General features: G+C 37.2%; 1 protein-coding gene and 1 long non-coding RNA gene across 4 annotated transcripts in view; both read right to left on the reverse strand.

The window, feature by feature from the left end:
- MACROD2 (mono-ADP ribosylhydrolase 2) overlaps positions 1–13,794 on the reverse strand; it is a 2,100,238-nt gene that overhangs the window by 1,608,126 nt on the left and 478,318 nt on the right. The gene's annotated exons all lie outside the window — the stretch shown is intronic.
- LOC108580851 overlaps positions 2,986–13,794 on the reverse strand; it is a 79,444-nt gene continuing 68,635 nt past the window's right edge. Inside the window, exon 2 of the long non-coding RNA XR_001892394.3 lies at positions 2,986–3,178. This is a non-coding gene — a long non-coding RNA (uncharacterized LOC108580851). The remainder of the gene's footprint in view (positions 3,179–13,794) is intronic.

The raw sequence follows: 13,794 nt of genomic DNA on the forward strand, positions 1-13,794 counted from the left end.
GTCACATAAGATGAGGACTGAGAAGTAACCACTCAATTGAGCAATCTGAAGGACTGGGCAACTCAAAACACAGGAGAATGCACTCATTTTATAATTCTTCCTGACAAAGTATCTCTCTGGCAATATTATTTCCTTTTAGCACGGTTATAAATGATTTATCCTAAACTTTTTCTTATGCTTCTAATTTACTGTATCCCCTGATAACATTGTCCTATTTGTCCAATTTTATACAGTTTTTATGAATAACAGTGACACTAATTATAAATCATATTAATCATATTGTAGTTTTTAGATAAAGTGATGAGATTTGGTTTCAACTAATTTATTTAAAATAACATATAAATTAAAATTTAAGCTGCTTCGTTATCCGAATAAAAGACTTGTGCCACAATAGTAGCAACCACTTAGGGAGCACTGACTGTGTGCTAGGCACTGTGCTAAGTGCTTTAAATGCTTTGCTTTATTAAACCGACAGTAATCCTGTAAGGCAGGACCTGTGATTATTCCCATCTTACAGGCAAGGAGACCATGTCTTAGAAATTGAGTAATTTGCCCAATTTACCCAGCTAGCAGATAGCAGAGCCATGATTCAAATTCAGTTTGATTTTACGCTACTCAAGCATAATTACTACGTGATACACTCACTAATATTTCTTCTATTTTAACTTAATCAATCTGACTTTTTCCCCATAGAAAGAAGCTGAATACCCATTTCCATTTTGGCATATAATAGCATACATCAGACTGGGCGCAGTGGCTCATGCCTGTAATCCCAGCACTTTGGGAGGACAAGGTAGGCGTATCACCTGAGGTCGGGAGTTCAAGACCAGCCTGGCCAACATGGCGAATACCCATCTCTACTAAAAATACAAAAGTCAGACAGGCATAGTGGCGCATACCTGTAATCCCAGCTACAGGAGGCAAAGGCAAGAGAATCGCTTGAACCCAGGAGGTGGAGGTTGTAGTGAGCCAAGATTATACCATTGCACTCCAGCCTGGGTGACAGAGCAAGATACTGCCTCAAAAAAAAAAAAAAGAAAAAAAAGAAAAAAAAGAAAAAAAAAAAGGCATAGGTAATACACCCTATACCCTCTTAATTTAATCTCAAAGGGTAGGTCTTTTCCCACCCTTATCCCAGCCTCTACCCAGTCCTTTCACCCTTACTCCTTCATCCTTAGGAAGAAAGAGCTCTAAATTTGAGAGACCACAGTACCAGATGTCAAGTTTTCTGTGGCAGGGTCAATATTACCACACTCGTGTACTTCTCATTTCTTTTCTTTTTTTTTTTTTTTTTTTGAGACCGAGTCTCCCTCTGTCGCCCAGGCTGGAGTGCAGTGGCACAATCTCGGCTCACTGCAACCTCCACCCCCCAGGTTCACGCCATTCTCCCGTCTTAGCCTCCCAAGTAGCTGGAACTACAGGTGCCCACCACCATGCTCGGCTAATATTGTTTTTGTATTTTTAGTACAGACAGGGTTTCACCATATTAGCCAGGATGGTCTCGATCTCCTGACCTCGTGATCCGCCTGCCTTGGCTTCCTAAAGGGCTGGGATTACAGGCATGAGCCACTGCGCCTGGCCCTGTAGTTTTCCTTTATTACTCTTATGCCATCTCTTGTGGGGAGGTGGGTATTCAGCTTCTAGGACCAAGCAAGGCCAGGCTACAGTCTGTTGACTGTACCAGAAGAAGAGCATTAGGAATTGGGGAGTGCAAGTTCCAGCAGGAATCCAGTGTGAAGGCAGCTGGCATTCATTATTAATTTCCATTTAATGAAAGACTTTAGTTTAAAAGAAAGAAGGAGAAGAAGGGAAAGAGAAAGAACTTTGTATTATTCCAATAAATATCTCCATATTTTTCACCATCAAAATAATTTGCTCTGTAGCTTACAACTAAAGAAAAATCACTGGAAAATCAAAGAAAATAATAATTTCATAAAATCAGAATCATGAGAGGAAAATTGACCAAAATATAAAGATTCACCTGCTTATCTAATTTTCCACATTTGGTAAATATAATGTGTGTGTGTGTGTGTGTGTATATATATATATATATATATTCTTTTTTTCCAATTTTTCCAGGTATTTCATTTTGGGTTTTTTTGTTTTTGTTTTTTGATTTTTGGGTTTTGTTGTTGTTGTTGTTGTTTTGACATGGAGTCTCACTCTATTGCCCAGGCTAGAGTGCAGCGGTGGGATCTCAGCTCACTGCAACCTCCACTTCCTGGGTTCAAGTGATTCCCCTGCCTCAGCCTCCTGAGTAGCTGGGATTACAGCTAAGCACCACCACACCTGGCTAATTTTTATATTTTTTGTAGAGGTGGGGTTTCGCCATGTTGGCCAGGCTGGTCTCAAACCCCTGACCTCAGGTGATCCACCTGCTCCAGCCTACCAAAGTGCTGGAATTACAGGCATGAGCGACTGCACCCAGCCTCCCGTTTATTTTTAATTTCTCTTAGTTCTTCAGATTCCTGCTACACTTTCTACTGCTTCATTATATATGACTTTCTAGTTTAGCTAGTGTTTTCAGAAGTCATTTCTTTGCAAACACATACGTTACTATCAACATTGTAACAGCACACTCTCAGTGATAATGGTAACTAGAATAAACCAGCGACTTAGTTCTTCATTTTTAATATTTCTGAGCCTTTTGTTGCCGTCTTTATGAGGCACATAGTAACTAGAAAGGCAATATGCCAGCAGACATTTCCAGGCCATTTGGGTATCAGAAACTACGCTGGAAATCTCTGTAGTCATTTCTGATGCTCCTACAGACCAAACTGACTTGTATAATGCAGTAATGTCTCTGTTCATGAAAAGGAAATGTTCTGACTCAATGCCATATCATTGGAAGTGTCTTTATTGGAAGCTGAGAGAACACGGTCACTACAGATGACTTTTAGACAGAGAATTACCTCTGTTCCTTCCCTTTCGGCCTACATATATGTATCAGTTATCCACTGCTGTATAACAAACCACCACAAAATGTAGAGGCTTAAAACTCATTTATTATTGCTCAAGATCTTGTGGTTCAGCAGTTCTATGACTAGGCAGTTGTTCTTCTGGTCTCGCCTGAGGTTGCTTATGAAGACACAGCTGCCAGGAAGCGCTGGTTGTCACCTAGAGCACTTCAGTTCTCCTCTGCATGGCCTCTCATCCTCCAGGAGGCTGGACTAGACTTCTTTACATAGTGATCCCAGAGTAGAATTTTAAGAGGGTAAAAGTGAAAAGTGCAAGGTCTCTTAAGGTCTAGCATTAGAAGTCACATAAAATTACTTCTATCACATTCTATTTATTAAAGAAAATAATAATATAACCCCAAATACAAAAGATGGACAGACAAAAATAATGCACATGTTCTCTTACTAGGCAGAACTTCCCCTAATCACAAGTGCTCTCTGGCCAGGACACGAGTGTATTGCTCAGGTTGTGCTCTGCCCAAAGGTATCTAGCAAAGGGGGTGAGTCCTAGGCTGTGTTTACCATGCCATGTGCCCTGCTGCAGGGTTATATGACCCCAAAGAAAGTGGCACCCTCTTCTAATGTGCACAAAGGTACTCTATGGAACAGAGGCAATCTTCTCCATGAATTCTGAATGTGGTCCTCTACTCATGCCCTGGACTCCCTAGCTACCTAAGCGAGACCTGGAGGTCCCATGGTACTAATGACCCCTGAGGCTTAGAAATAACTGCCATAACTTCAGCAATGGTTTTCCCTTTTCCACGCCCATGTCCCCAGGCCAGCCTTGTGGAAAAGTAGCATGAGTCTGAAATACTCATTAATCTTGACTCTTCTACAGACATCTCATTTTCTATCTGTTCGCATATAGAAGATCAGGTACTTTACCTAGGATTATGTAAAGCTACACAGATCTGCTCACATCACTCCTCTGTTCACAATTTATAAGAGCCAATTTCTATCGAACAATTACTATTAGCCAGGCAATGTTCTTCAGGGATGTCCAAACTTTTGGCTTCCCTGGCCCACATTGGAAGCAGAAGAATTGTCTTGGGCCACACATAAAATACAGTAACACTAACAATAGCTGATGAGCTAAAACAAAAAAAAATTGCAAAAAAATCTCACAATGTTTTAAGGAAGTTTACGAATTTATGTTGGGCTGCATTCAAACATTCAAAGCCATTGTGGGCTGCATGCAGCCCACCGGCTGGGGTTAGAAAAGTTTGTTCTAAATATATTAGCCATATATTGCCTCATTTAATCATTGCAAGAACCTATAAAGTAGGAATCATTACTATTATCAATAATGAAACTCAGGTACAGAAAAGAATCAGAAGCCAATTCCAGGGAGTTTGCTGCTAAAGCCCACATACTAGTCTCTGTACTGTCTTCAATATTTCCCCTTTGCCTATAGAATAAGTTTCAAATCTCTCAGTGTGAGAAGTCTGCCAGTGATCTCAGAGATGACCTATGGAATGTGGGATTACTGTGGCCTCTTGTTTGGAATGTTGAGGGCAGAACCTCTAAGACCTGGCCCAAGTCTCATTTTCATTGGCTTTCTTTTATTTCTTAACTCTGTAAAACTCCTATGACTTCCTACCTCTGGGACTTGTCTATGTGTCCTCACAACCGAAAACAAAACAAAACAGAACAAAACTTTTCACCTCATTAATTAATTTGCAGAGCTAATTAACCTATTCAGTTCTTTCTATGTGTCTAGCATTATTCTAAGCGTTTTAAGTGATTTAACTCATTCAATCCTCACAACTCTGTTAGTAAATAACATTATTACATTCATTTTAAAAATGAAAAAAAACTGAGGCATAGAGAGATTAACCATTCTGCCCACAGTTATACAGCTATAAGTAGCAGAACCCATATTCAAGTTCTAGAAGACTGGTTCTGGAGCCTATGATCCCTACCCTGACTCAGTGTGGTCTCTCAACAATTTCCTACATACATACACACATACACACAAAATCCCTACAATTACATACTTTTAAATAATACTAGTGGACTAAAAACTCCATTTTTCAAGAACTCAATATGGTTTTTAGAAAATTAAAACTTAACAGTATATTTTTTAAATGAGGAACCACAAAATACAAATAGCCAAAGCAATTCTGAGAAAAAGAAACAAGGTTAGAGGCATCACACTGCTTGATTTAAAATTATATTACAAAGCTACAGTAATGAAAACAGTATGGTACTACCATAAAAAGAGACACATAGAACAGAGTAGAGGGCTCAGAAGTAAACCCAAACATATATGGTCAATTAATTTTTGACAAGATCACCAACTGGACACAAAGACGAAAAGATAGTCTCCTCAACAACTAGTGCTACAAAAACTTGATTTTCACATGCAAAAAAATTTAACTCTTATCTTACATCACACACAAAAATCGAATCAAAACAAATAAAAGACCTACACTTAAGACCTGAAACCATAAAAGTCTTAGGAGAAATACAGAAAAACCTCTTTGGCATTGGCCCTGACAATTATTTCTTGTATATTATGCCAAAATTCAGCCTACAAAACCAAAAATAAATAAATGGGACTACATCAAACTTAAAAGCTTCTGCACAGCAAAGGAAACAACAAAAGAAAAAGACAACCTACAAATGATTTTTTTTAATTGTAAACTCTGCATCAGATAAGGGGTTAATATCTATAACTTATAAAGAACTCATGACACTCAATAGCAAGAAAACATATAATCCAATTTTAAAAGGGGCAAAGAACTTGAATAAGCATTTCTCCAAAGATGACATAAAAATGGCTAACTGGTACATGAAAAGGTGCGTTAATCTTTAATCATCAGGAAAATGCAAATGAAAACCACTATGAGATAACACTTCACACCTGTTAGGATGACTGTTATCAAAAACACAAGAGCTAACAAGTGTCGGTAAGTGCGTGAAGAAAAGGGAACCTTTGTAAACTGTTGGTGGGAATGTAAATTGCTACAGCCATTATGGAAAATGGTATGGAGGTTCTTCCAAAAATCAAAGTCAAAACTGCTATAAGATCCAGCAATCCTGCTGAGTAGATATTAATAGCACAGGAAGTCAGTATGACAGAGAAACATTGGCACTCCCATGTTCACAGCAGCACTATTCAAGATGGCCAAGATATAGGAGCAACCTGTGTGTCCACAGACAAATAGATAAAATAAACTGTGGTATACATACACAATTGAATATTATTCTGCCTTAAAGAAGGGAGAAGATCCTATCATTTGCTACAACATGGATAGACCTGGAAGACATTATGCTAAATTAAATAAGCCAGACACAGAAAGAAAAATATTGCATGATCTCACCTATATTTGGAATATATTTAAAAAGGAATAAAGGGTCGAGGTGGGAGGAGGAAATAGGGAGATGCAAGTCAAAGGATATAAAATAGCAAATATGTAGGATGAACAAAAGTCCAAAAATCTAATGTGCAACATAAGGATTATAGTTAATAGCAGTATATTTTATTCAGGATTTTTGCTAAATGAGTAGATATAGCTGTTCTTGTCACTGTGGGGGGAATGGGTAACTATGTGAGATAAAGAATATGTTAATTTGTTCCACTACAGTAATACTTTTACTATATAGATGTATCTTACAACATCCTGTTTTGTATCTTAAATATACACGAGATAATTTATTTAAAAACATCTTAATAGGCAACATTTCAAAAAGATTTTACTGAAAATATATTTTGTCTAGTAATATAAAAGCAAAATTCATTTATATAAGTACCATTATTCATTGCTTAAATTCTATGACTTCAGTTTTCAAAGTGATAAAGTGAAGAGAGAATTAGCAAATTGACTAAGAGAGAAGAGATGCATATAAGAAATATTTAATGAGAAAAAATTTTTTTTTTTTTTTTTTTTGAGACGGAGTTTTGCTTTTGTTTCCCAGGCTGGAGTACAGTGGCATGATCTCGGCTCACTGCAACCTCTGCTTCCCTGGTTCAAGCGATTTTCCTGCCTCAGCCTCCTGAGTAGCTGGGATTACAGGCACCCGACACCACGCGCTGCTATTTTTTTGTATTTTTAGTAGAGATGGGGTTTCACCATGTTGGCCAGGCTGGTCTCAAACTCTTGACCTTGTGATTCACCTGCCTCAGCTTCTCAAAGTGCTGGGATTAAAGGTGTGAGCCACTGCACCTGGCCCAAGAAATCCTTTTTAAAACATAGCGAATTGTCAGATATATAAAAGAATGGGAAAAGTTAAGGATGACATCCACTCGAAAAAAGGTGCTTGGGAGAAACAACAGAAAGCTTAGTAGACATCACCACTTAACTTTCCTTTTTATAAAAATGTGTGCTTTATGTAGCTAACTCTTCCAAGTCATGTCATTAAAATATCATAGTTAATGGCTTTCAAAATTTGAGCCATTAATTATACTTTCTATTTATTAAGCTGCCTACAGTGTTAAACCTTGGGTCCTGCCAAATTGAAACCTTTATGTGTTTCAATTAAAAGCTATTTGTATGAGTGAAAATCCACTGCACTGTCAGGATAGATGTTTAAAGCAATAATGCTAAAAACAAAAATCAAGCAATGTTAATGAGTAAGATCTACAGAGTGCTTACTAAGAGTTAGGTACACAGTAAGTGCATGCTTAATACACATCACTGTGTCTCACAAATAATCCATCAGTCTTTTCATTCTTATTATTCTCTGTTTTTCATAGACAAGGACACTGAGTTAGTTAAATTGGCAAAGAAGAGCCCAATACTGGACAGTTGGTTGATACAGCTAGGTCACTCAGCATCCAAGGAATCCTGCTCCTTGTACTTGTCAAGCCTACAGTTGACTAAGTTTAATTCATTTTTAACCCACTACATGTCACATACAAGCAGAGTGCTGGGAAAACAAAAACTGAAATAATACGGCCTCTCTTATTAAAGAGCTCATTGTTCACTAGGGAGTACACATATGGAAGATGCTATCACAATACAGGGTGATGGTTAAGGGGGGTGAAGTGCCTAGGCAGTACGGTGTTAGTAAGAATAAAACAGCATAATTAAGTCTTTCGGAAAAGGTGGAAGCAGCAGAGGTGTTACAATGTAACAGAAGTTAGTTTGAAATCGGCTTCATTAAATGGAAGGTACATTGTTTATGTTTATTTTAATTAGACTAATAATGTGGTATAAATACATTAATGAGAGAAATCAGGATCATCATGGTATCACTTTCGCATTTACTCTGGGGTTTACAATCACACTAAATGCATGACTTTGTATCACTTGTCAACAGATAAACAAATTTAATAAGATTTTTGGCACTTTTTTTTTGCTTTTGCCTTAGCACATGGGTGAAACATCTGATATGCAGTCTGGCAACTACTGAGCGGTAAAGATTGTTTTGTATTGTGTATGTTCTGGCTTTTATAAAATTGTGACTTTTAGAAACTTAATTATAGGTTTAAAATGACTTCTCATCCAGGCACAGTGGCTCATGCCTGTAATCCCAATGCTTTGGGAGGTGGGTGGATCAGTTGAGACCAGGAGTTCAAGACCGGCCTCACCAACATGGCGAAATCCCATTTCTACCAAAAATACAAAAACTAGCCAGGTGTGGTGGCGGGCACCTTTAGATGCAGCTACTTGGGAGGCTGAGGCAGGAGAATTACTTGAAACTGCAAGGCAGAGGTTGCAGTGAACCAAGCTCACACCACTGCACTCCAGCCTCCAGCCTGGGTGACTGAGCAAGATCCTATGTCTTTAAAAAAAAAAGACTTCTATAACTTTAGGAAATGTATTGATGTACTTTAAGTAATGTAAGAATAACTCTATTTTTCCCCCAATTAGAATGTAACTCCATGAGAGCAGGGATTTACTTACGCTTTCTCTCCAGGACCTATAATGACACATAAGGGGTACTCAATAATTATCTGTTGAATTAAAAAATTAATTAGTGTTAAAACTGGCATCTCATTGAGAATATTATGTCGTACCTCTACTATGAACAAAAGCAGTGAACATTGGGATCGTTAACACAGTGAGCTGAATGGTGTCCCCACAAAAGATATGTCCATACCCTAATGCCTGGAAACTTGAATGGTAGTTTAATTGGAAAAAGGGTCCTTGCAGATGTAGTTAAGATCCTGAGATGGCATCATCCTGGATTATGTGGGTGGGATCTAAATCTAATGACAATTATCCTATTAGGAGACATAGAGAAGAGTGACACACACAGACAGAGAAGAAGGCCATCTGAAGATGGAGGCAGAGATTGGAGTTGTGTATCCACAAGCCAAGGAATTCCTACAGCCACCACAAGTTGGAAGCAGGGAAGGATTCTTTATTTCTTGAAGCCTTTGGAGTGAGTGTGGCCCTGAATACCTTCAGTTCAGACTTCTGGCCGCCAGCACTTGAGAGAATCAAGTTCTGCAGTATTAAGCAGAAACTGAGGTACTTTGTTATGGAAGCCCTAGGAAAGTAATACAGTTATCAAAAGATCTTCTGTGGAAGAAAACTGATGTGGGTAGTTGCCAAGCTGTAGTTGATTCACTGAGAAAGTATTAGGAACCTATACTAACAATCCCAATCTATATAGATAGGCAAATGAGAATTGACCACTGGCACTCATTTGTGACCTCAATAAAAGCATTTTCGGTAGAGTGATGGGTTACTAAAGTGGACGAAAGAGGAAAAAAGTAAAGATAACTAGTATTGGCAACCATTTCAAGGAGTTTTGATGAAACGCTGTAAGAAAGTTAGAAATGGGGGGAAATAGAGTCAAGAGAGTTATTTTGAAAAAAGGAAAAACAATAGCATGTTTGTATGTTGATGGGATGGGCCAACAGAGAAGGGAAAGCTTATGATTCAGGAGAAGGAAGAACTGATGGAGCAATGTGCTTGACTCACCTTAGGTTGTTAACAAGACTGACATCATCCTTGCCTTCAGGGTGTTTGTAATAAAGGCTGGATGAGAGAATTTAAACTAACAATTGCAAGGGCATCAGTTGCCAAAAAGAAAAGGTAAAAGTACTATGAGAGTGTATAACTGAAGCACCTAATACTGGGAAAGGGGATGGTGGTGGTGGTGGTAGGGATCAATGAAGCTTTTCTGAAGAACTGATATCTAAACTGATTTTTAAAATGGTAGAAAGCCATAACTATGAAAACTCAAATACAAAAAAGATCCAAATAATTTCAGTTGGCCTCATTTAATTTGATAACTCATTGCATTTATTTCACTAGGTATGCTGTAGCAATTTTTTCTCTTTGTTTTGCAAGTAACGTCAAATAGATACAGAATCGCATTACAGAATTTGAGAACTTAAATTAGAAGTTTCATGTCTTTCAGCTAAGTCAATCACAAAATTACTTTTGTGTTCACTTGCCTGCTGTATCTGTAACTTATTGGCAATAAAAACATAGTGAGTAAAACTAAGATCAGCCATTCATGACACTTTAAATATTTAGAAAATCCATAAATTGCATATAACTTCTAGATGCATGTGTCTTCAATGATATATGACAATGGTTAAAAGAATTGTTCATTTTGTGCCATATTATTATTACAACATTAACCATTTATGCAAGTCATTTTCATAGATAAAGCTTCATTGACAAGAGAAAAATCACATGATGAATTTCTCTAACTATTTTAAATCCTCTGGGAATTGCTTTCCCAGATTACAAAAAAAAAAAAAAAAAAAAAAAAAAAGATGCTCTGTCAAACCATATACAAGCAAATCAATTCTCCAGCCACTCTTGCAGAATACTAAAAAAAAAAAAAAAGTCTTGATGAGACAATATTCAGGTAAACTGGCCATTTTTCTTTCCATTTAATTGCATTGCTGCCATATGTTAGTTACGGAATTTTCTGTTTTGTGAGTAGTCTTAACTCTTCAGGAAACTTAGCAAATGAAGATGGTTGCATTGTTTAGCTAGGAATGACGAAATTTCTATCTGATGAAGACTGAATTTTATGATTCTGATTATTATGCAGCTCTATCTTGAAGTACTTGGGTTTCTTTCCAAAATCATGTATTTGTTGGTCATTTTGTTTTAGAAATTTTACCCTTTTCTCTTTATTTTCTGTATTATTGGTCACACTAGAAAATTAAATAGTTGTCAAGCAAAATAAAAAGGCTTGCATTTCTTCACTTAATAAAATGTCTTAAAAAATCATCTGAAACATTCCTATTACACATTCATTGCTGGTTATCCACAGGTTATGTTTCAGTCACCTGGGGCTTTGTTATGAATGTGTTTTATGTCTCTTTCACTGTGCTTCTGCTTTTACTACTATTTATTATGCTTATTTCATCTCCCTCATTAAGACCATAAAATTACAATTTCCTCAAAGGCAGGTAGAGCTATGCACTGTCTCTTCTGTTTAAGAATATGAACTGGTCTATTTTTCTCTAAATAGAAAATTTTCCCTACCTGTTGATGGTGACACACACTTAAAACCTCAACACGTATAAAGAGCTTGGCCCAATGCAAACACATAATAAGAGTTCTACAAACACTAGTTGCTATTATTATTATTATTTTCTATGACTACAAATTTGTATGTATAAAATTTTCAGTCTCTCTATACTGAAAAAGACTTAGACTCTGAAAGCAATTCTTCGAAGTTGTACCTCATTAACAATAAGTAAAATACATCAACTCACTCAGGCCACTAGAGGGTCATTTACTACCACAAGTTAATGGTGGCCAGGTACCTAGTCCTAGCTAGAAACTGCAGAAATATTCCAGAAATTTGGAATATCTGAAGAACAAAGGAGCTCACATCGTCTACAGATGACAGACTCTGAAAAGGTCTTATACCTGAAGTGCTCCAGATAAACTACTTTTAGTATCTGGCCTTCAATATATTTAAACCTCCTGATTACAGTAATTCCCTAATGGTTTTTAAGAAAACAGAAAGCAACACTATTAAGTGGGCTCTAAAATAACAATCTGTATTATAGAATACTAATTTTATAAGTTAGCCCTCACGTACTGTATTCATTTATTCAACACATTTTTTCTTGAATACATACCACATGTTAGACAGATACTGCTTTAGGCATTGAATATACGGCAAAAAACAAAAGAAACTGCCTATCCTCATGACACTAGCAAGGTCAGACAGACTAATGAATGCATATAAAAATAAACAATTCCATTTAAACAGATCAGGTAGTAATATATCCTATGAATTGACATATGAGCTACACATAAAGGAAGTGAGGAATTCAGCTCTACAGATAATAGTAGTTGAGTATTTAGAAGAGAGGACTGTAAGTGAGACAGGCCTGAGGTAGGAACATGTTCAACAGTGTCCAAGAACAGCATGGCTAGAGCAAAGGGAAGTTCCGTGATAACAGCAGGGGAGCACATCATAGAAGGCCCTGTACGCTCTAAGGAGGAATTTGAATTTTATGCCATGATATTCTTCAGTCAAATAATCACATTAAAGCATAATCTGAATTTTTTAAAGAGGAGAATTGGGACAAATAATTTTCTCTTACAACAGATAGTCACCATGGCTGGATCTGGGCCTGACTTACCCCCTCTGCTGTGGAAGTACTCTAAATATAATACTTAACCACTTCACATCCTGGGGATCAGAATCAATGAGAACTTAGAGGTAATTGCAATGGAGTTTTCTTCAAGCCTGGCATATGGGAAACTTAAGGATGAATAAGAAGGCCGAATTATTTTCTTGGTTCTGTCCCTAACTCTGATAAACAACTTTCAGTCACTCAACTGCTTCAGGCACTTCCTCATCTTAAAGGCAGAGCACTGCACTAAATAATGTCTAAATTCTTTTCTAACTTTATAACTATTCAACGCCTTTCCATTTGTTTGGACCTGGTAGAACTCTTAATAAACATCTCTAAAAGACAAGAGAAATATTAATAAAATTCCCTAATTCACCAATTACTATAATTCAGATTGACAGCTGAATGTCTTTCTTGACATAATTTTACTTGTGAAAACTATGGATCTCATGGATATTATGTACATGATTTAAAGGCATAACACAATTTTGTGAAATACGTATGCAAATAAATACTTCTGTGTTTTTAGTAGTGTTAAAGAATTATCTCAGTTTATCTTCTCTTAAAAATAAATTATTGTGACCCTTCTTCTAAGTTCCGTCCCACTCTGCAGCACAATAGTTAGCAATGTGACATCAGACAGTAAAGGGTTTCCATGCCAGCTCTGCCACTTATCAGTTATATATCTTGTGCAAACTGTCAAGCCTCTCTATGCCTCCTTGCATATAAAATAAGGCCCTGGAAATATAATTATCACTCAAATGTTAATTGCTATTATTAAATTTATTTATTTATTTTTATTTCCAACTGCCTATCGAACATCACCATCTGGATATTCTGCTCTTAATTCAGGCTCAATATACTCTGTGTCATCAGATAGCATTAGGTACAACTGCTTATGTATAAAAGAAAACCCAAAATACCAATGCCTCAGAGAAGATGATGGTTTTTTTCTCTCTCAAACAAATAAATTCTGGAGGTAGGCAGTTTGGGGCTGGTGTGGTCTCGCTAGTCTTTAAAAAATCCCATCATGCGGCTTCCATGCTCCAAGAGTCTGAGGTTGTAGCTGGACCTCTGTGTTTTTGGATGCTAGGCAGTAAGAATGAGGGCGAGGTGAAGGGGCTTACCTCTAGATGGGTCTCCTCCTCTCATGCAGCCTTCCTTGAAGTCTAACACAACACTGTTTTATATCACATTACCCAGAACTTAGTCACATGGCTACAACCTGCTACAAGGGAAGTTGGGAAATATCTCTTATCTGGACACACTATAGGCCTGAACAAAATGAGGATCCTCATACTGAAAAAGAAAGGAAGAAAG

The sequence above is a fragment of the Papio anubis genome, chromosome 16, assembly GCF_008728515.1.
Source record: "Papio anubis isolate 15944 chromosome 16, Panubis1.0, whole genome shotgun sequence".
In the NCBI taxonomy this organism is placed as follows: Eukaryota; Metazoa; Chordata; class Mammalia; order Primates; family Cercopithecidae; genus Papio; species Papio anubis.